This window comes from Myodes glareolus, chromosome 5 (genome assembly GCF_982192425.1).
Source record: "Myodes glareolus chromosome 5, mMyoGla1.1, whole genome shotgun sequence".
NCBI classification, from domain to species: Eukaryota; Metazoa; Chordata; class Mammalia; order Rodentia; family Cricetidae; genus Myodes; species Myodes glareolus.
In genome coordinates this window covers 26,587,909-26,607,406 of record NC_142030.1, presented here as the reverse complement: position 1 = coordinate 26,607,406, position 19,498 = coordinate 26,587,909, and the positions used below count along the sequence as shown (strand labels likewise).

Sequence of the window (19,498 nt, the reverse complement as noted above, 5' to 3'; positions counted from 1 at the left end):
TTGGGCACAATGGCTGGAGAGAAAAGGAGGGAATGGGAAGCATAGCAAGGAACCAGGCCAGGATGAGTTTTCCTCTTCCGAAGATCCAAAGAAAATTCCAAAATATGAAAGAGAGAGGACAGGCTGGTCAAGCACATCCCAAGGCAGGCCTCAGCTTGCCCACTTGCCTGCAGGGCCCTGAGGGGAAGTGAGCCAATGCTGAAGTTGGGGCTCACAGGTGGTCACAGGCCTGGTGACTGAGGAGGACTTTAAGGGCTGTGGTGGGGGCAGCCCACACATGTCCTCCATAAGCCCCAGGCTCACACTACAGCAGATGACCAAGAGGCTGAGCAATTAAATCAAAACCACAAAGCCAATGGGGGCCAGGAGAGGGAAGCGAGTGGGGAGGGGAAAGAGTTTCAAGCTCAAACTCTTAGACCTGCCCATCAGACGTATAAGGGCTGAGGGACATTGTTTGTTTGCAGTGGGGGGACTGCTCTGGTGCCCCCCAGTTGGTGGTCCCAAGTCTCTCCCCACCTCCTCTCTCAAAGAGGGTCCCCAGAATGTTCAGATTTATAACAATAAAAACTATTTTGTGTGTGGGAGAAGGCAAAATGGCCACTTGGGTCTTTTGTTATCTGTCTATAACCTCCAAGATGGTCAGTGTGTGGAGGACAGGCCCAGGACCTCAGGGATCTGGAGAAAGCTGGAAAAGATAGGAGCACCCATATGTAGGCCATCCCCCTCACAAGTTAATAAATAAACTGGTGAGCTCAGGCCTAAATGGGTTGGGTGGATATAGTTTAGAATATGGCCAAGCCTCTCTAGTATCTCCATCTGCGATATGGGAATAATCACACCATGGTCATGCTGAGCACAGGGCCTGGAACAAGGCAGATATATACACAGAAGCTGTGCACACTGCCATCCTCCACCTGGCCCTCTCTCTCCCACCTGCCCCACTACCCATCTCCAGCAGTCTTTGATCCTCTTGGGGTTGGTACAGCTGTGGGATGCCCTAAACTGTCCACTTCTCCAGGATCCCAGCTAGGCTAGTGTTGAGTCCACAGTCAACAATAGCTCCACATGGCCCAGAAATCTCCGTGTCTTGATAATCTAGACTCATAAGCTTTTTCTGGCTCTGCCACTGGTGAACCCCAGACATCCTCCTACCATGTCCCCAACAGCCCTGCAGTCTATACCACATAGACATCTGATCCAGCTTAGGCCTAGTGACAGGCCTGTTTACTCAACATGTCTAGAGATGTGATCCAAAGCTTCTGCTGTTGTGAAAACAGCAGCTCAGCGACCACAGGCCTGCCCTCCTGCCCCCAGGAGGGACCTCTGAGGGACAGCTATTCTATCCTGTATCTGAGTATTCCAAGTTTTCCCACCAAAGGGAGGCCCTTTCCTCCCCAACCCAGCTTTAGATTCTGAGGTCTCGCTTTGGACCTAGAACCCTATACTGTAGGCATATATGCCCACCTGGCTCTCCAACCTCACCGCATGAATGAGTCAAAAAACAAAAAAGTTCAAATTAGCCCACAGCAGCCCTCTGATGCCCTGCGTCCACGTGTCTTCATCTGCCAGAGTGCCTCCGTTCACAGTCACCAGGCCAGAAACCTGGGGCCTGTTTTCTGCTTGCCTGCCTTCCCCACACAGCCCACTCCCAAGCCTACCTTTGCAGAGAGCCTCCAGGCCTCTCCTGATTCCACCTCCTACCCCAACCTGGTCACTACTGCCAAGCCCAAATGAAACACCTGCCTCCCTACAGCTCACCTTCCCCCACTAATTCTGATGTCCCAGCTCCCAATGGGGCTTTCAAGACTTTTAAATCACCCCTGACTCAGCTCCTAGTGTTTCCCACCAGATCTATCTACCTGTAGCCTTGGCCTCCCTGAGGGCAGCTGCCTTCTCCTCATCCCTGTGCCCTGGCTATAGGGACCCTTTCACTTCCCTGAAACCAAGTTCCTTCTATGAGGAGCGTCTGTGTGTGCAGTGTTCTCTTTTCCTATGCCCTGCCCCTCACACGGCTCTTTCCCATCACGTCTCTCATGGACACCCCTGCTCTGCCCATCTCACAGATAAAGTAACCCACTGAGGGCAGTCTAGTGTCTGGCTTGGGTATAGAGGTAGGAACAACTACATCTGAGAATGTCTGCTGTTGCAGAGGTCTTGCCCCTGTAACTTCACGATATCCTTACATTTGGCGCAAGCTTTCATTGATCTCCAGCCCTCCAACCTCCTGGGCCTGTGTGCTACACCACCATCCTTACCATTCTTCATCGCCAGAGACTTCCAGCCTCTTGATCCCAAACAGCAATGGGCAAGGACAAGTTGACCTTCTCTGTATTCCTGGGACATAACGGTTCCTCCCACTAACTGCTACATATCAGTGATGCAACATGGATGGGCATACAAGCCCCACTTTCCAACCTAATCAGTCCCAAATGCCTGACCCTTCTCTAACCCAAAGGCTGACTTCAGGGATCCCAAGGATAGGCAGCTGGATAAGAGGGCTCACCACCCAACTCCTCATTATGGGCCCAAGCTGAGGGGAGCGGAGAAGAGCCCTAAGCAGCTAGTTGTGGGCTGCCTTTCCCTTCTCGTCATACACTGTTGTGAGATCTGTTTTCCTCATTTTGAAAGGGAGCGAAGAGGACACAAATAGGAATAGGCTGTGCTGCTGACTGGGCACAGCTACTCTGCCCTGGGGCCCCTTCAGAAGAGGACATAGGAACACCGAATCAACAGAGCCCTTCCCAATGCCTACTATGTGGGTGGCAGCAGAACTAACAGAATGAGAGAGTCACAGACCTAATAGCCAGGTGGCTGTAGCACCCAGTCAGTCCCAGCCCATCAAACAATAATGGCGCATTATTAATATCACTTAATAGACCTGAATAGTTAGTTACTCTGCACCAGGCACTAAGTGCTTTCCATGCCTTCAGTTCCTGCTATTGTTTGTTTTATAGTTTTTAATTTTTTTCAAGACAGGGTTTCTCTGTGTAGCCCTGGCTGTCCTGGAACTCACTTTGTAAACCAGGCTGGCATTGAACGCACAGAGATCCGTCTGCCTCTGTCTCCCGAGGGCTTGGATCAAAGCAGTGCACCACCACCACTCAGCCAGTTCCTGCTATTTTGCATACATTATCTGCTGTTTCCCAAGTAGCTCATAAAAGTGAATATAAGCATCATTGTCAGAGAAAAAACCAAGGTACTGGGTGTGAAAACCACTTGCACAGATTTATCCACATGGCTGCTTGGTGCTTCCTAATTTTTAGAACACAGTGCCTTGCAGGTGGCAGTGCCTACTGGTGCTGAAGTTCCTGTACTCTGGCTTACAGGCTTGGAACAAGGAAGGACCTGGGGTTGTGGGGCTGCAGGCAACTGATTGGTCTCAGGCCCTTGTCTTCCACCAGAGTTTCAGACAAGCCTGGACAGTCTTGGTATGGAAAGCCTGGTCAATTGGCCTAACCCACAGGTCAGACACTACTCCCCTCTCAGGCAGAACTGGGGTGAAGCAAGCCACAGGCAGAGCTGGTCAGTCCTACTCTGAAACCACTTCCTGGGCAGCCCAGAGGAAGTGAGTCTCCAGAAACATCTTGGACCAGCTGGGTCTCTTTCCTGGGCCCAAGACTCGGAAAGTGGACCCCAGGAGGAAAATGTGCTGCTGGACAGGTCGCAGAGTTCATCAACTCCACTCTCTCCAGGCAGAGTGTGAGGACAAAGCAGCTGTAGGTCCCCCATTGGCCTATGATCACCTTGGCCCCATGACCAAACAGCCCACTCACTTCCTCTTCTGTGGCATTAGCCACAGCTTGCAGCAGCTGACTAGAACCCTCCTCCACACTTGTGCCCATATCTCCAACGTCAAACCCTGGTCAGCCTGGGGGCCTAGGTCATGTGGGCAGATCCCCCTTACACTGTGGCCTAACTTCCTCCAACCCTGGTTATTTCTTTTTTTTTAGACAGGGTTTCTCTGTATGGATTTGGCGATCTATGTTGACCAGGCTGGCCTTGAACTCACAGAGATCTACCTGCCTCTGCCTCATGAGTACATGAGGCGTGCGCTACCACCTCCCAGCTAGCCCTGATGATCTCAGCTCCACCTGGACCCTCACAGTCAGGTGACAGACTCTGACTGCCAGAGTGGGTAACAATCCAGACCAGGGCTCCCCATCTGACCTAGCATGGGCATTGTGTGATGTGTGTGGATAATCAGAGAAGGAAGTACGTCTCTGCAGGAGTGTATGAGTGTGTCCCTTGAGGAGATGCATGTGAACAACTGTGCTTACGTGTAGGCAGTGTGTGCCTGGGGTGAATACGCCCAGTGCAGCTTGGCATTGTCTACCTGTGTGAGCACGTGCAGTCTCTGCCAGCTAGCCAGAGGATGTTTGAGTTTGCAGGAGGCGGGTCCTCGGCTGATAAACCTAAGGCTAAGTGTTGGGAGGAGCTGGCTTCCCTGACTTCAGACAGCTGAAAGCCCCAAGCAGATCAACCCCTCCCGACCAGGTCCGGGGTAGAATGAATAGATAGAAGACCCAGAGAAGACCCTTATCCCTACTCCCACTGGAGTGAGAACCTCAACCTCCTCCCTCTCCACACTGAGATGCTTCAAACACCCTCACAAGCCCTGCACTAACAGTGGCTAACAGCCAGAGAGTGGGAATGGGGGCTGATCAAGGGACCCCTGAAGGGAAACCACCATTGCCAGACTGCCCTGTCACTCCGCGGATTCCAGGACACAAACATGCATGTGTGTACGCACATGCAGACCTCTCTCTGCTCACGGGGGCTCCTCCAGGCACACACAGAACTACTTCCTTCCTCCTTCCTCCTGTTTCTTCTTTCTTTTTCTGTTTGTTTTGGGTGCTGGGGCTTCTACGAGGGCTTCACACACTAAGCACACTACCACAGAGCTGGGGCACCTAGGTCACAGGACTTTATGTCAACAGGGGCTCAAGGAAGCAAGCCTGGCCCAACAGGGGGCACTGCTAACTTCAGAGATTTGCAGCCTTCCTCTGGCATCCCTCAAAGACAGTGCCCAGCAGAGCTCAGCTCTGAATCAGGAGGCTGAGGAGACGAGGGAGAAGTAGGAGACCACTCGGTCCCTCTGGGAGATGCCATCCTATTCCAGACAAGCATTCAACGCACCACGGGGCACAAGTGAACCTGTTTCCTGCGACACGAGGGCAGTTTGAGGAAGCACGGGAAAGCTGACGCAACCCTTGGCTTACATGCTACTGTCCCTCAAACTGATCAAAAGCAGTGTCATCGCATCTTCCCTCTCAATACTGTTGGGTTCCAGTCCTCTGAGCTCCAAGGTCAAAGCCACAGCCAGGTATCAGGCAGGAAGACCCTTATGGACAAAGCAATGGGCACCTCCGCTGGACACTCTGCTTCATACCCAGATCACAGCTTTTTAATGAACCTTGGGATCCAGCCAGTACCAATGGAAGAAGACAAGTCTTGAAGAGAAAGGGTACCCTGGCACAGTGCCCACCTGCCCTGGACGATCCATCCTACCCAGGCCTCCCGGCTCCTGCTGCAGCAGTCACTCACTAACCACCAGAAGTAAGTAGGCCCAACACCCTTGCTTGGGCCAATTCCCAGCAGACCTGTAGGAACAGGAGAAAACAGCTGAGCTGGGAGGCTCGGCCAAACAGGCTCCAGCACCAGCCAGCCTCCACACAGCCAGCACAGGCCGGCTCAGCATTGCTGGGCGAAGGAGGTCAGGCTTCCCTGGGCTTGACTTTCTCTTCTGTTGCTGGCTGTTAGGCTCAAATTCTCCTGGGAACCAGCTACATGTCCCTTCCATGTTAGGGTCTAAAACACTGTGTCCTCGCCCAGAACACTTCGAGTATGGTAAGGAGGCCATGGAACATGGTAGGGGTGGGGGGTGAACACCTGTCAAGGAGGTGGACCTAAAGGTTTTGGAGTTGCAGGGTGCAATTAAGCACCAACCTCAGACAATTCCTTTGAGCCCCCCTTCTTGTTTTAGATAAAAACAAGGTCTCATGTCACCCAGACTGGCTTCAAATTCACTATGTAAACTGAGTGAGCCTTTCCGCCCACCCCCACCTTTTTGAGACTGAGCTTCTCTGTGTATCCCTGGTTGCAAGATCCACCTGCCTCTACCTCCTGGGTGCTGGGATTAAAAGTGTGTCACTATGCCCAACTGTAAGCCTAATTTTTGAGTGGGGGGGAATATTACTGCTCCAATGCCCCAGGTGGCTCTGAGGTTTCAAAACATGTCTTGCCAGCTCTTGTGCTAGATTCACAGTGAAAGCAAGAGATGATCATAATACAGTGAAATATAACCTGTAAGCCTAGCTACTCAGGGTCCTGAGGCAGAAACAGCAAAAATTCAAGGTGAATGTGTGCTACATGGAAAGAAAGTTCAAGGCCAGACTGGGCAACCTAATGTGACTGTCTCAAAAACTAAAAAAAGAAAGGGTTCAGTGATCCTTCTAAGTAGGGTTCCGGGTTCAGTCTTCAGTGCCACTAAGAAAGCAAGAGGACAGAGTAGTAATAGTAATTCATCTCCGTCCTTGTTTCGTGGTCTCAGGTGATTCTCATATGACTATCGCACCCTTGTACAGTTGAACACATTGAGGCCTAGAGATATCCTGACCAGGAGGAAAGGCAAAGGCAGCACAGGGCCCTAGTCTAAGTATCCTGGCATTCCCACTGCAAGCTAGGTCTCCTCAAAAAGTCCCACTCCCTTGCAGGGCAGTGGTGGTGCACACTTTTAATCCCAGCACTTGGGAGGCAGAGGCAGGTGGATCTCTGTGAGTCGGAGGTCGTCCTGATCTGCAGAGCGAGTTCCACGGCTGTTACACAGAGAAACACTTTCTTGAAAAACAACAACAAAGAAGTCCCACTCCCCCAGCTAGAGACCCCATCTCTACTTCCTGAAGCAGCAGCAGCCTCAGGCTTTATCTTGCCATCAGTACTTCAAATGATTTCCAGTTTAAATTTAAACTCCAATTAGCTGTGCCAGATAAATGGTGTCAGAACCCTGCAATAATCACAGTTCTGAGTCACTCCCACTCCCCCCACCATAGCTACAGAGACTGGAGCCGGTTGGGGCGGGGCTAAGCAGGGTTGAACAGGTCTGGGTCCTGGTACTCTGGAGAATCCTCCTTCCTGTCTGCAGCCTAGTCAGGGAGGCAGGAAGAGGCAAACGACCTGCTACGAGGGAAATATGGTCCCAGATTCCAGAAGACTAGGACAGCCAGCCAGGAATGGTCCCCACATAAGACCTCACATGTGCGATGGCCAAGATTACTGAAGAATCTGAGTCCTCCACCATTTCTCTGCTCTACAAAGAAAACTCAACACACAGAGGACTGGCTTGGGACTCCTACTCTTTTTTGTTTGTTTTGTTTTGTTGTTTTTTGAGACAGGGTTTCTCTGTGGCTTTGGAGCCTGTCCTGGAACTAGCTCTTGTAGATCAGGCTGGCCTCAAACTCACAGAGATCCGCCTGTCTCTGCCTTCCCTCCCTACAGAGTATGGGAAGTATTTGAGCCCATGTCTTTTTTGGTCCAGAACCTGAAGTCTTGAGCATACCACTGCAACCCAGAACTTTCTCCAGGTTTCCCAGGGCTGGGCTTCTGCATGAAGAGCACACACCCAGCACCTCCCGTTCTCCAGTAAGCTCATTCACAGCTGGGCACCCAGCATCCCTCCTAGTCCTACTGCCCATACCCTCTCACACCCCTCCTGTTGCTATTACCCAGAGCCACTGTCACACCTCAACACCTGCATACAGTCAGACCACGCATCTCCTACCAGTCACACTCTCCCACGACAGCCCTGGACTGCCAGTGTCACCTTCAGCATGGTCTTGTCGTATACCAGAGCCTTTACAACATCACACAGAGATACTGCCACTGAGGATAACACACCAGCACACCACAACCACTCTCGGCTGGGCTGCTCACCACACCCAGGCTAATCCACAGCAGGAACGAGGAAACCCAAGGACCAGTCCCCTCCCTTTGTACCAGATCAGCCTGGTCACAGAAGATCAGCAGCAGAGGGGGAAGAACTGAAAACGATTATACACACTCTTAAACAGACACACTCACACACAAGCCTTGTGGCTTGGCCTGCCAATAGTGTGGGCTCCTATAATTAAAGGATCTACTCGTGGCCAGCCAGATGGTCACCATTACATGGTGCACATAGGACCTTTGGGACGCATAGGGATACATATACATACATGAGCAAGCAAAGACACATATCACAAAATTGAGTGGAGACCAATGGCAATTCGCCTTTGCCACGACATGACGTATAACGTTGTAAGGGCCACGCATGGCGCCTCAAGACACATAGACAGTCATAAACATACAAGCAAGTCACACGTGGAAAAGGACACACGGAGAAAGTCCTACAGTGGCAAACAATGCACAAGGAGACAAGATACATAACATACCCACAGGCCCAAACACAGGCAGCAACAGAAGCTAAGCTCCTCCAAGGGCCCAGGGTAGGGACCAGAGGAGAAAGGAATCCCACGCCCCCCACTCATTCTAAATCCTCCTGACAGGTTTAAGTGGGGTTGCTTAGTGAGGTCCTCTTCCCTCCCCTCCCCTATACCGAGGAAGTTGGGGAAGTGGGAACCGTTGTGGTGGTGTTTTTGGTCTCCCTCTCCGATGCCAGCCAGCAGGGCAGGGCACTCCCATCACTGCTGCCCTATCACCTTACTAGGCCCCCCAGAGGGAGTGGCGGCTCTCCAGTGGGACAGAGACTGACAGCACCAGGCAAAGGCTACGGGGAGAGGGGGCTCCGAGGGGCGGAGAGGACAGGGGAAATGGTAAGAACTGGAGCCACGCCCAGCCCAGAGACAGACGGAGAGCCAAGAAAGACACAGAGACCAAGAGAAGAGATAGGGCGAAGAGGCGGCGCCGCGCCGTCCGCCCGCCTGGGACCCAGGCGCAGGAGGCTAGGACGACGGGCGGCCCGGCCTCCGCCCGCCCCGTGGTGGAAAAGGACCGGAGGCTGGACTGGCAGGGGCCTGCGAGCGTGGGCCGGGGGCGCGGCTCCGGGAGGACTGGGTCGAGGGGGCGGCGGGCCTGGCGGGGGTAGGGATACGGAGTACACGGACGGCAAAGGGGCAGGGGGAGAGGAGGACCAGGCAAGAGGGGGTGGGGACCGACGAACGTGTAGAGGCCCCCAGGGAGATTTCGGAGGATCGCACGGACCCTCGGCGGGGTTGAAGGCACCCAGAAGGGTAAAAGATGCCGGGAGCAGTAAGGCCTGGGCTCCTGCCGTCGAAGAGAAGGTCAGACCAACTAGGAGACCGAGGCACCGGCGGATCTCCGTGCTCGGCGGGACTCCGGCTTCTAATGGCTCAGTTTCTCAGTTTCAGAACCAGGAACCGAGGAAGGAAGAGGGGAAAGGAAGCCAGCGGAGAGAGAAGAGGAGCAAAAGGCCGCTGCGCCCTCGAGCTAGCACGGACCCCGCGCCCGGGCCCAGCTCTCACTCACCTCCCGACGTAGGGCCAGGCGCCAGGGGTCCCGGAGGACCGGGGTCTGTCTCGCGGCGCGGCTTTCCCCAATGCGCGTGGACGGGGAGGTCAGCACCAGCCTGGTGAGGATGGGCCCGGCGGCCAGTGGGGATCGGTAGGGTCCCGGCACAGAGGGAAGAAGTCCGGGGGCCGCTCGCGGGATCCCGCGGCCACCGCCTCCTGCTCTGGCGCCGCGGCACACGGAAGTGCGAGGGGGCGGGGCTGCGCGACCTCACCCAGGTGCCGGCCCCGGCCCCGCCCACACTCAGGACCCGCCCCACGGGCGCCCGCCCCTTCGAAACTCCGCCCACGAGAGCCAGGGGTCCCGCGCGTCTCAGCTTCTTTCAGCTCAGATCTCAGTCCCCTGATCTCTTATTTGCGCCTCGCCCGCCAGTGGCACGCAAGCCATCCCATCTCTGGGGACTATTTTATACTCTGAGGCCAAGGTGGGGGCACAGCACACACAATGGAGCCTGGGAGGCACCGGCGGGGGTTCCCCAACTACTCGCGCCCACGCTCGGGACTCCCCACTGGCCAGCTGGCCCGCCTCGCCTGGCCTCACTCCTCTTCCGGCTGGCTTGAGCCGGGCTGCGAACGAACGGGCTCAGTGCCCGCCGCCAGGCCTGCCGATCCCAGCCCTGCCCGAGAGAAGGAGCTAGGTCTCCAGGGCGAAAGACTCTAGCCAGTCTGCTAGGCGCTGCTCCTCAGATAGTTCTGGGAATTACCTCTATCTCCATCTTCCCAATCTCTCCTGTGCCCATGGTCCCGAGCTCCCCTCGCTTCAATCAGAGCATAAGCTTTCTTTCCAGAAGAGGAACTTGATCATCAGCCGTAACTCATTCATTCATTTGTTCATTAAGGGCCCCCTGGGCCCAAAGTCTGAGAACCAAATGGAAGCCAGGGAGTCCATTTTTCTGTCCCCAAAGCCCAGAGCACTAAGATGTTACATTATATTTACCCAAAGTAGTGACTTCCCGGGCCGAGCATGTAGCTCGAATAATAGGGCGTTTGTCTAGCTTGCAGAAAGCCCTGCGTTTGTTTCCCCGCTACAGAGTTAAACCACAGATGGAGGGTCAGAGTGAGACTCCATCACTCAGGAGGCGAAGGCAGGAAAGGAGTTCAAGTTCAGCCTTAGCTGTGTAGCAAGTGGAGGCCAGCCTGACTGGGCATGTAAGACTCTGTCTCCAAAAACAAAAACAAAAGCGAAACAAAATAGCCAGGCGGTGGTAGTGCACGCCTTTAATCCCAGCACTAGGGAGGCAGAGGCAGGCCTGGTCTACAAGAGCTAGATCCAGGACAGGCACCAAAGCTACACAGAGAAACCCTGTCTCAACCACCCCCATAAATAAAAAATAAAATAAAAGATGACCCTTCCCAGGAGACTAAAAGAGGGTTCTAGGATTCTGAGGTACCTGAACTCCTTCTAGGGATACCACTTAGAAGAAATAAAAGTCTAGACAGCTCTTTATCATCTGACTCTCAGAGAAGTGGACCCCCCTCTGGAGGCCTGAGACTTCCAGGGATAGAGGAACCTGACAGAAATGGAGGGCTCCAAACCTTATTTTAAGTGTCCAGTGAGGATTGGACTAGGGAGAAGAAACCACAGCGACTCACCCTGCTACAGACAGAAGAAAGTTCCTGGGTCCCTTTTCCCTGGAAGAAAGGTGGACCCAGTTTGAAAACTAGTATTTAGGTCTCCAGCCCCGTCCTATGATTCTTCCCATAAAGCTGACCCTGGCCAGATTGGATTCCTTTTGGAAAGACAGTCAACTTTCTTCTCTCATCAGGCTTTTGAATGTGCTGTTTCCTGGGTCATTTCCTACCAACATTTCTCTACCTATCTTGGCTGTGTCTCCTCACAGAGGATTCCTCCTTGATGCCCAGTTGTTATCCATGGCCTTTCCTTGAGCTGAGGGGCCCTATTTAGCTTTCCTGGGGCTGGACTAAAGGAATGGGTGTGCAAGGTAAGCTTCAGGTGACCTTTGCACACCTGGAATCAGGTATCACCCTATCTAGCTCCTCCTCCAGATCCACAGCAGCTAAACTGAGCCTCTCTCATTAACATCAACAATGGACCTACCCTGTGCCAGGGACCACAGCGAGAGAGCCAGCCACTGGGGAGCTCTGGGCCAGCCAGCAAACCTTTCTTCCCACCTGTTGCCTTCTGCCTGGGAAAAAGGCATTGAAGAATAACTGTGTTTGATAATGGGGCTACTCAGGGTTGGGCTCTGTCCTAGGTGCTAGATATGTGCCTTGTGCACAGTCTTCAAGCACCCAAGAAGTGAGGGCCATAGTTAAGGGCAACTTTGCTGACTAGCAAGGGGGACTGTGACGTAATGAGATGCAGAGCGGCTAAGACTGACCTGGCTATGTTCTGGCAAGAGCAGAAGAGAGATGTAGGTGAGCTTCTCTCCAGAGACTGGCCAAAGCGCCTTAGAGAAGATAGGCTTGTGTAGAAGTCAGGGTTTCAGACCGGGTTGGCTAGAACCACTGCATTGTGGAGATGGGCACAACACTGGGTAGTCCCGGGCAGGGTCAAGATGAGTTATCCCCAGCCAACCTAATAAGGGCCTATTGAGGCTATGAAGGAAACTTTATCACATGCTGAGTCTATGACCCCGACTGTATCCTCAGGACCACACCTCCCCAACCCGTTCTCACCTATAAAAGAGGCCATGTAAAGAGAGATAGGAGAGGGGAGAGAGAGAGAGAGAGAGAGAGAGAGAGAGAGAGAGAGAGAGAGAGGAGAGAATGGATACACTCTCAGCCAGGGTGGATGGCTGCTAAGGACTTTGTCTCTATGTTGTATGTTTAGGGTTATAGGAATGGTCATTGTGATAAGTCACAGGCTTTTGGCCCTGAAAGGGTTCTGGACTGTCTCTCTTGACATAGGTTTAAATCTTTCAGGAAGGCTGGCCTCAAAGCAGCCCCCAGAAGTGGTTCTTTCCTTTTCTCTTCCTCCCTCCCCCCTTTTTTCTCTTCACCCCTACTTCTCCGCATTAAGGAAAAGCCAAGGGAACAGAGGTGGGTGGAACTGAACAATAACCACCAAGGGCTCTCTGGAGGGTTTGTCCAGAGAAAAGGACAGAGATTCCTGCCACCCTGGCACTATCCCAAACCATGAGCAAAATAGGGTCCTAAGCCTTCTGAAGGAGAAGTCTAGGATCCAAAGAAGCAACCTGAAAAGACCGACCATTGTTCCTGAGAGCCACCAGCTGAAGATGGGACAGGGTCTCCCGTTTCATCTCGGTCAGCAGTTAGTTTTTGTCCTGTGCTGAGTACCATTTGCTCTGTTTCTGCCTGTGTCATTATTTTAGCCCTGAAGCTTTGGCTGTCAGGGCAGCCACCTCCACCACACCCAGAACACTGGCCTGCTCAAGAGGGAGCGGACTCATGTTTCTGGGACAGGAAACACAGGCAGCAGGAATGATATATTTGGGCAACTGCTGGGAATAGCGGAGCCTGGCAGAGTTTTGTTAGGGGTAGTGAGATGGGAAGGGCGCATGGGGCATGCCTAGGCCTCAGGTCACCACAGAGGCTTCTTCTGGCACTAGGTGAAGGACAAGCTAAGTCAGACCAGAAAGACCTTATGGGTGGTGCCACATGGCAGGAAAGTGCTGAATGGTGATTGCCTTGCTCTGCCCTGAACCTGTGATTTTACTATGCATAGGTTTCCTCATCTGTGGAATGGAGATGTTAATAATGACATCTGGTGGTTGAGATGGAGCTTCTGAGACCAGAGGAGCAAGCTCAACCTGGCTTGGTTCCAGCTGTCAACACAAAGTCAGCAGGGCTGGCCTAATCCTCCCTGAAATTCCTCTTCCGTAAATCTATTTAGTGAAACTTGAGAATTCCTGGGAAGAAATGGGGAAAGTGCTTGGGAGACAGCACAGCACAGGGCTTTCCTGTGATTCTCGTGGGTGGAGCCCAGCACTAACCTTGGCACAGTTCTGGCCAGGCTGTCTCCTGAGCAAGCCCCTCTTGTACCAGTTCCTCACAGGGACCTGGGAGCAGCAAGGACAGGCAATGGAGCTGGGGTTGGACACCAGTGTCAGCTAGAGACTCCAAGGAACATCCTGATCTCCCCAGAACCCACTCAAGGGTGAAGGCCAGGGTTCCACTAGTGTGCGTGCCCACAGAGGTGAAGGCCGGAGAGTGAGGCAGGGATGGCTTTACCAGTCCCTTACTTGCTCCTGCGTGGTTGTCTCAGTTCCTCTGTGGATGATGGCTCACTGAACATTCGGCAGATACAGGAAACCAAGGACAGTGGATGAGGTATCCCTGAAATGAAAGGTCCTTGAAGAGGCCAAGGGCTGTAGACAGTCCCTCCAGAGACTCAAGCCACACAAGCCCTCATCTACAGCTGCATCCCCCCACCAGCACACCACACTCCTACCCTTCACCCTTCCACCCCAGCCTCTACTGTACCACCACCGCCCTTACAGTCTCTCTTCCCTTGCTGCACTGGGGCTGTGCACTGGTACTGTGCACTGGTCAGGCCTGCAGCTTTGCCCCTCCCTGCCCTAGGGAAGCATTTCCCAGCAAGGAGGGGGAGGTGCCAGTCCTCCACGTGATTCTGGCAGCACTATAAAAGACCTAGCTCTATTCCTGGGTCACATAGCTACCTGGACACTGCCAAGACACCAACATCTGCCCTGGCACTGCCTTGCTGGTGAGGACCAAGCCTGGTGAGGACTCAAAGCTGGAGATGACAGATAGGCAGGGAGAGCCACAGAAACCTAAAAATAATAATAATAATAAAAAATAAAAAGGATCCATTGGCTGTTTGAATGGGAAAAGGATGTGTCCTTTAAAGCAAACGAAACAAGCCCATTTAAAGAAGAAAGTGTAATTGCACAGGTCTCCCCAGACAGTTTCCCCACACCCCTTTTCTGAGGGATATGACCTGGCCCCCAACTCTTTCAGACTGAACAGAGCAACCTGGAGCTCATGACCTCTTTATCCTTGTCTGGAGACTGGGAAGTGGGAGCTGAGGCCCCTGGCAGACTTCACTTGGCATCTCCTGGTAAGATTCTGCAAAGAAGCAGTGGGTAGTGCCCAAGAGAAGTGGTTGGGCCAGTTGGACCAGCAGAGCCCGACCCAGCAGCCTACAGTCAAGTCCTTTGGAGGTAGGAGAGGCCCTGGGGCACTTCTGCCAAGCTCACTCTCTCTCCACTCTCCAGTCTCTGCTCAGTTTCTGGTTTGCCCCTGGAATGCCTTTCCATCCGGCTCTTAGCATCCAGCCAGGCCCCCCACATATGGCCCTTCTGGAGAAAGCCTTTGTTTCTCATGAGCCCAATCCCACTACATTCTGACCAGGACTTCTCCAGAAGCTTAACCCCTGGACAGAGGCCCCAGGCTGGGAAGAGGCAGTATGCAGTCACCATGTTGACTGTGTGACTCTCTCAGCCTCATCTTCCTCAGCTGTAAGAGCCACACCCCCTGGGGCTGCCTGGACACTAAATTAACATTAGCCACAGAGAACCCAGCCCTGTGTCCAGCACTAGAAACAGGCAGCTGGGCTTGTCCATCCCTCTGCTCCAGACCTTGCCCCATTTGCCAATCCCAGGAGCTCGTGGTAGGCAGCAGTTGGCAAGGGAGGTGCCTCCTTAGTGTAGGAGGAATCCTCCCCTCCAGCTGCTGCCCACCTAACTCCAACTCACCACCTTCACAGGTCTGGGCCAAGCTTCTGCCCACAGTCTTTTGTGGGCATAGGCTGTGGCCATCTAGGCCGCAGTGGCTAGGCAGGCGGCCAGGTTGTTGAAAAGGCTTGGACAGGAGGAATTGTGAACCCTTGAGGTTAAAAAAAAAAGAAAAAAGAAGAAAAAAAAAACCCCATCAGTCAGTACTCATGCCAGCACTCCAGGACCTACGAGTACAAGGTAAATGGGGTGCCAGGACAAGGCTATAATTTCTGGATATGGGGTAGAATTTGGGTCAAGGGCTGGAGTACAGAATTTAAGCTCTCAAGTAGGACACATGTAGGTAGGGAGTCAGCTGGCTTCCGCCATCCAGCCATACCGCACTCTCTTTGGAAATGAGGCCCCAGCCACAGGTACCAGGCTCAGGATCACAGGAGTTTCCAGGTGCAAAGGAGATCTGGGACCCAGTTAAAAGTTCTAAGAAAAAGATGAATTAGACTTTTAATTTGTCCTCAGGTTTTATAACCTAGATGCTTGAGAAGTTCATGCTGAGGTCTGCCCTAGCTCCTTCATGTTCCCAGACCAACCCTGCTGGCTTGGTAGAATGGGAGACTGGGTTCCCTGGTGTCTATTGCTTCTGGCCAGGATGGGGGAAGGGATGCTATTTGGAGGTCAGAAAGTTGAGGGTTCAGAGTGCTGGCCTCTAGGGGCTGCGGTAGGGGTGAGTTCATGCATGTGTATTGAGGTGCCAGCAGGGGCTGATGAATGGGAAGGTTAACAGGAATAGAGACTGGGGAAGTGATCTACCTCTCCTCTTGTGTCTCCAAACCTCTGCTTCCACACCCTCCGTACCAGACACTAGAGTCCTCCAGAAGCCCCAAGAACGTTTCTCCCTCTCCTAGACATTCAAGAAAGCCAGGGTCAGCCCAGTCTCAGCCCCCGCGGGGGTGACACATTCGCAGTAAGCTACAACCTTGAGGAATACAAGATGACCTTTCTTCCCTAGGATGTGCCTTCTCAAGTCAGAAGGCACCAGAGGCGCAGGTTTCCAGGCCTTTGCCCTGATCAGTCTTTGACTCCAGCCGCTATTCTTAGCCTCAACCCCCACAGTGGGCCCTCCCCAGCCAACCCCCAGTCACTGTGGGAACTTGCACACGTCTTGATCACCCACATGCTTCCGTATCCTCAAACTGACTTCTCCATTCACCTGTCCTCACTTCTGTCACACTGCCCTGCGTCTCTTGCAGTCCCCTCTTTTCAAGAGACTGCCTCCCTCAGCCCTGGAAATCTTTTCTCTTCAGAGCAGCTGTGTGATCCCCTTACAAAGTATTCAGGAATTGCTCCCTGGCCCTGGGGCTGATCCCAAACCTCTTAGAGTGAGTGAGATTCCAAGTTCGGATCTGCCATTAACACAGGCGACCTAGCCTTTCCTCCCACCTGTCAGTCTCCAAACTCCAGGAAGATGAATACACAGATCCCACAGCGTCTTTCCTCTGAGGCTTTGCACATGGCATTTGCTTTGCCTGAGCTATAACGCCCAGCTAAGCCCTCTCTAGGTTTAAGTGAATGCTGACTTAGTGATACCGCCTTCAGGTAAAATGTCTGTTTTCCCTGCCTCTGTCACCATCCCTGTCCAGGTGCCAAGCCCCAGCCTGATGCTCCACCTCAACCCCAGGTTCCTGAGAAAGTGTGACCATAACCTAGAAGACGTGAGGGTGGAGAATGCTTCCCACAAGAAGTCAATCCCAGGGAGCCTAGAGGATGATGGTGTGGTGAGGAGAGACTAGACGAGCCGTAGGTAGTGGATACTAGACAAGGCTGTTCAGCTTGTTCAATGTTCAGAGTAGAGCAGCCCTAAAGATCCCCCCCCCCCGGGGTGGGGGTGGGGTCAGAAAGGTGTGCTCAAGGCCATTTCGTGGTCTGCTGCCCCAGCCACGTTCCCTCAGTCTGGGAAGGCCACACTTCCAGCTATCATGTCGAAGTCCTGTTGACTTCAGAGGCAGGGATGTTTAGGCTCTATGTGGCCCTGCCCCTCAGCTCAGCACCCCTTACGATGTGACCTCAGACATGTAGCTCAGCTTCTCTAAAAGATGATGAGTGTTTCAACTGTCAGTGGTCATGAGATACGATGAGATATGGAGTGAGGGTGTGGAGGAGCAGGGTTACAACACCACTACCTTCCACCCCACCCCCGTCTCCAAGTTTGCTACCTCTTTCCCTCCTCAGCTGCGCACTGGGAACTGAAGGGAGCCCGAGTAACTATTTGTAGTTTCTCTTGCCTCTGTGCCCTTGGCAAGGAGCCTCTCCCATGCTCAATGTGGGTGACTCGGGCAGTATTCTGAGTAGAGGGGATCGCAAATGGCTAGACAAGAGATCCACCTGCTGTCTAATTAATGGCCTACCTCTGGGGTACCTCAAATATTCCCACTTGTGCCACAGATGAAGAAAGCAAGGCTTGAGTAAATCCTTGCCTGAGTCCACACAGAATGTTACAGGGGACTAAGGCTTAGTTCAGGTCCTGAGTTTGTCTATAGGGTCCTTGACCTGTTCCTCCCGTATGCATCTAGCCAGGTCCCAGAATCTAAACTTCCCAAAGCAGTCAGAAGTCAGCATGCAGAGGGTCTGCCTCCACATTACAGGTTATATTGAAGGGAAATGGCCAAAGTCTAGAGTTCCCTTGGACTGTGGGCTGCTAATCTATGGAGGAGCTCAGTCATTCAGTTATGTGACCTTGAGCAAGTCACTCTCCCTTTCTGACTCCAGCTTCCTTATCTGTAGATGGTGTTGATAGCAGCTCCCCCCAAATCCCTAGAACTCAGACAAGAGAAGGGTTTAGCCAAGTGCCTACATGAAATTGCTGCTGCCTCTGTTATTGTGCCTTTATGGAGTTTTGGGTTTTTTGTTTGGTTTGGTTTGTTTTCAAGATAGGGTTTCTCTGTGTAGCAGCTCTGGCTATCCTGGAACTCACTCTGTAGACCAGGTTGGTCTCGAACCTGGAGATCCACCTGCCTCTGCCTCCCAAGTGCTGAGATTAAAGGCGTGCGCCACCGTTGCCCGGCTGCCTTTGTATAGTTTTGTTATCAACAAGGTGAGTTTCAAAATGAGGCAGGAAACGAATGTGGCGTGAAGTTCTTCTAATTTCTCAGGCTTGCAGAAGCTCACTGAAAATCTTGCCAGTGTAGTCCCCACCAAAACCTAGAGGATAGAGAGACTAAGGCCCCAAGACGCCACGTGATTTTCCAATAACAGACTTCATTCCCTGGAGTCAGGAGTAAGTATCCCCCGGATGCCCGCCTCTGCGCTAGGGCTAACCAAGCTGAACAGACTCTGTGGATCACTCTGGCACCAGCCAGGATGATCGAAGGAATTCCTTAGCGTCAGAGGGGGCAAGGCTGAGGGGACACTCCAGGTGGCAGAAACGGCGCCGCGCGAGAGTAGTACAGTCACTGTAGAATGGCTCATTCCAGACACCAAGGGAAAGGGTGTGGATTGAGGGCTGGAACAAGGATTTCACCCAAGACGTCAGCAAGGAGAGCATCCTTAGTGACCTAGAATGTCATGCAGAAGCCTGGGCATATATCGAGGAGATTGAGAAACGAAACTCCAGAAAAGAGGTTCTCTAGGCAGAAGCCGAAGGGAAAGGAAGCCCAACACTTGTGGGTTACGCTGAACTGAAGAAGTGGGGAAGGCACAGTCCTTAAATATACAGGTTTAGGGCCACCAGAGCTGGGGCCAGAGTGCCCTGCCTCATAGGCAATGCCTGTGTGCCATGCAGGACTGGAAACTGAGCACCAATGCCTCCACCTGCCGCTACAGCCGGCTGCCTGGAAGCGCCGAGGCTGATTACAGCCCATTTCAGGAGCACATTCGTCCACATGGGAGGGTACACATGAGTGAGTCCAAGGGGCCGTCCACGGAGCCGTTTTCAGCCTTTGCCCTTCCGACCTTTGCTCAGAGATCTTAGCTGGCTCAGCCTTTAATGATGGGCTACTGGGAGTCTGGCAAAGAGACCCACGGGTGACTCATGGATAAGGGTATCAGCACACACGTGGAGCCCCAGGGCTGCCGAGAAGACCCTTCCTCTCCTTCACCATCGATTCTTTCTTTTCTCTCTATGTTCTCTTCTTCCTTTCCTTCCTTCTGTTCCTCCCTCTTTCTCTCTCATCTCTCCCTTCCCCCGTCCCTCCCTTGCTGGGGAATGGAATTCAGCTCTTTGCGCTTGCTCACTTTACCACCGAGTTATCTATCTTCGGACCACTGTCAAGTTCCAAAACTCAGCAAGTGTGTCTGGGTTCCCAGGTGCCAGTATCCCGCCAGCTGCCTTTGTTCCTGTCCTAGCTGTAGCCCCCACACTCA

At 53.0% G+C, this 19,498-nt stretch overlaps 1 protein-coding gene across 3 annotated transcripts in view; it reads right to left on the bottom strand.

Annotated features, from left to right (window-relative positions):
- The window catches only part of Prkcd (protein kinase C delta), a 55,180-nt gene that overhangs the window by 20,732 nt on the left and 14,950 nt on the right, over nt 1–19,498 (bottom strand). For 2 of the 3 annotated variants that reach the window (XM_048421009.3, XM_048421010.3), the window contains exon 1: nt 9,481–9,713. The exons of the other annotated variant lie outside the window; for it this stretch is intronic. The gene's annotated coding sequence lies outside the window, so the exon portion shown is untranslated. Of the gene's footprint in view, nt 1–9,480; nt 9,714–19,498 lie in introns of those variants that run through there. 3 annotated transcript variants of the gene reach the window in all.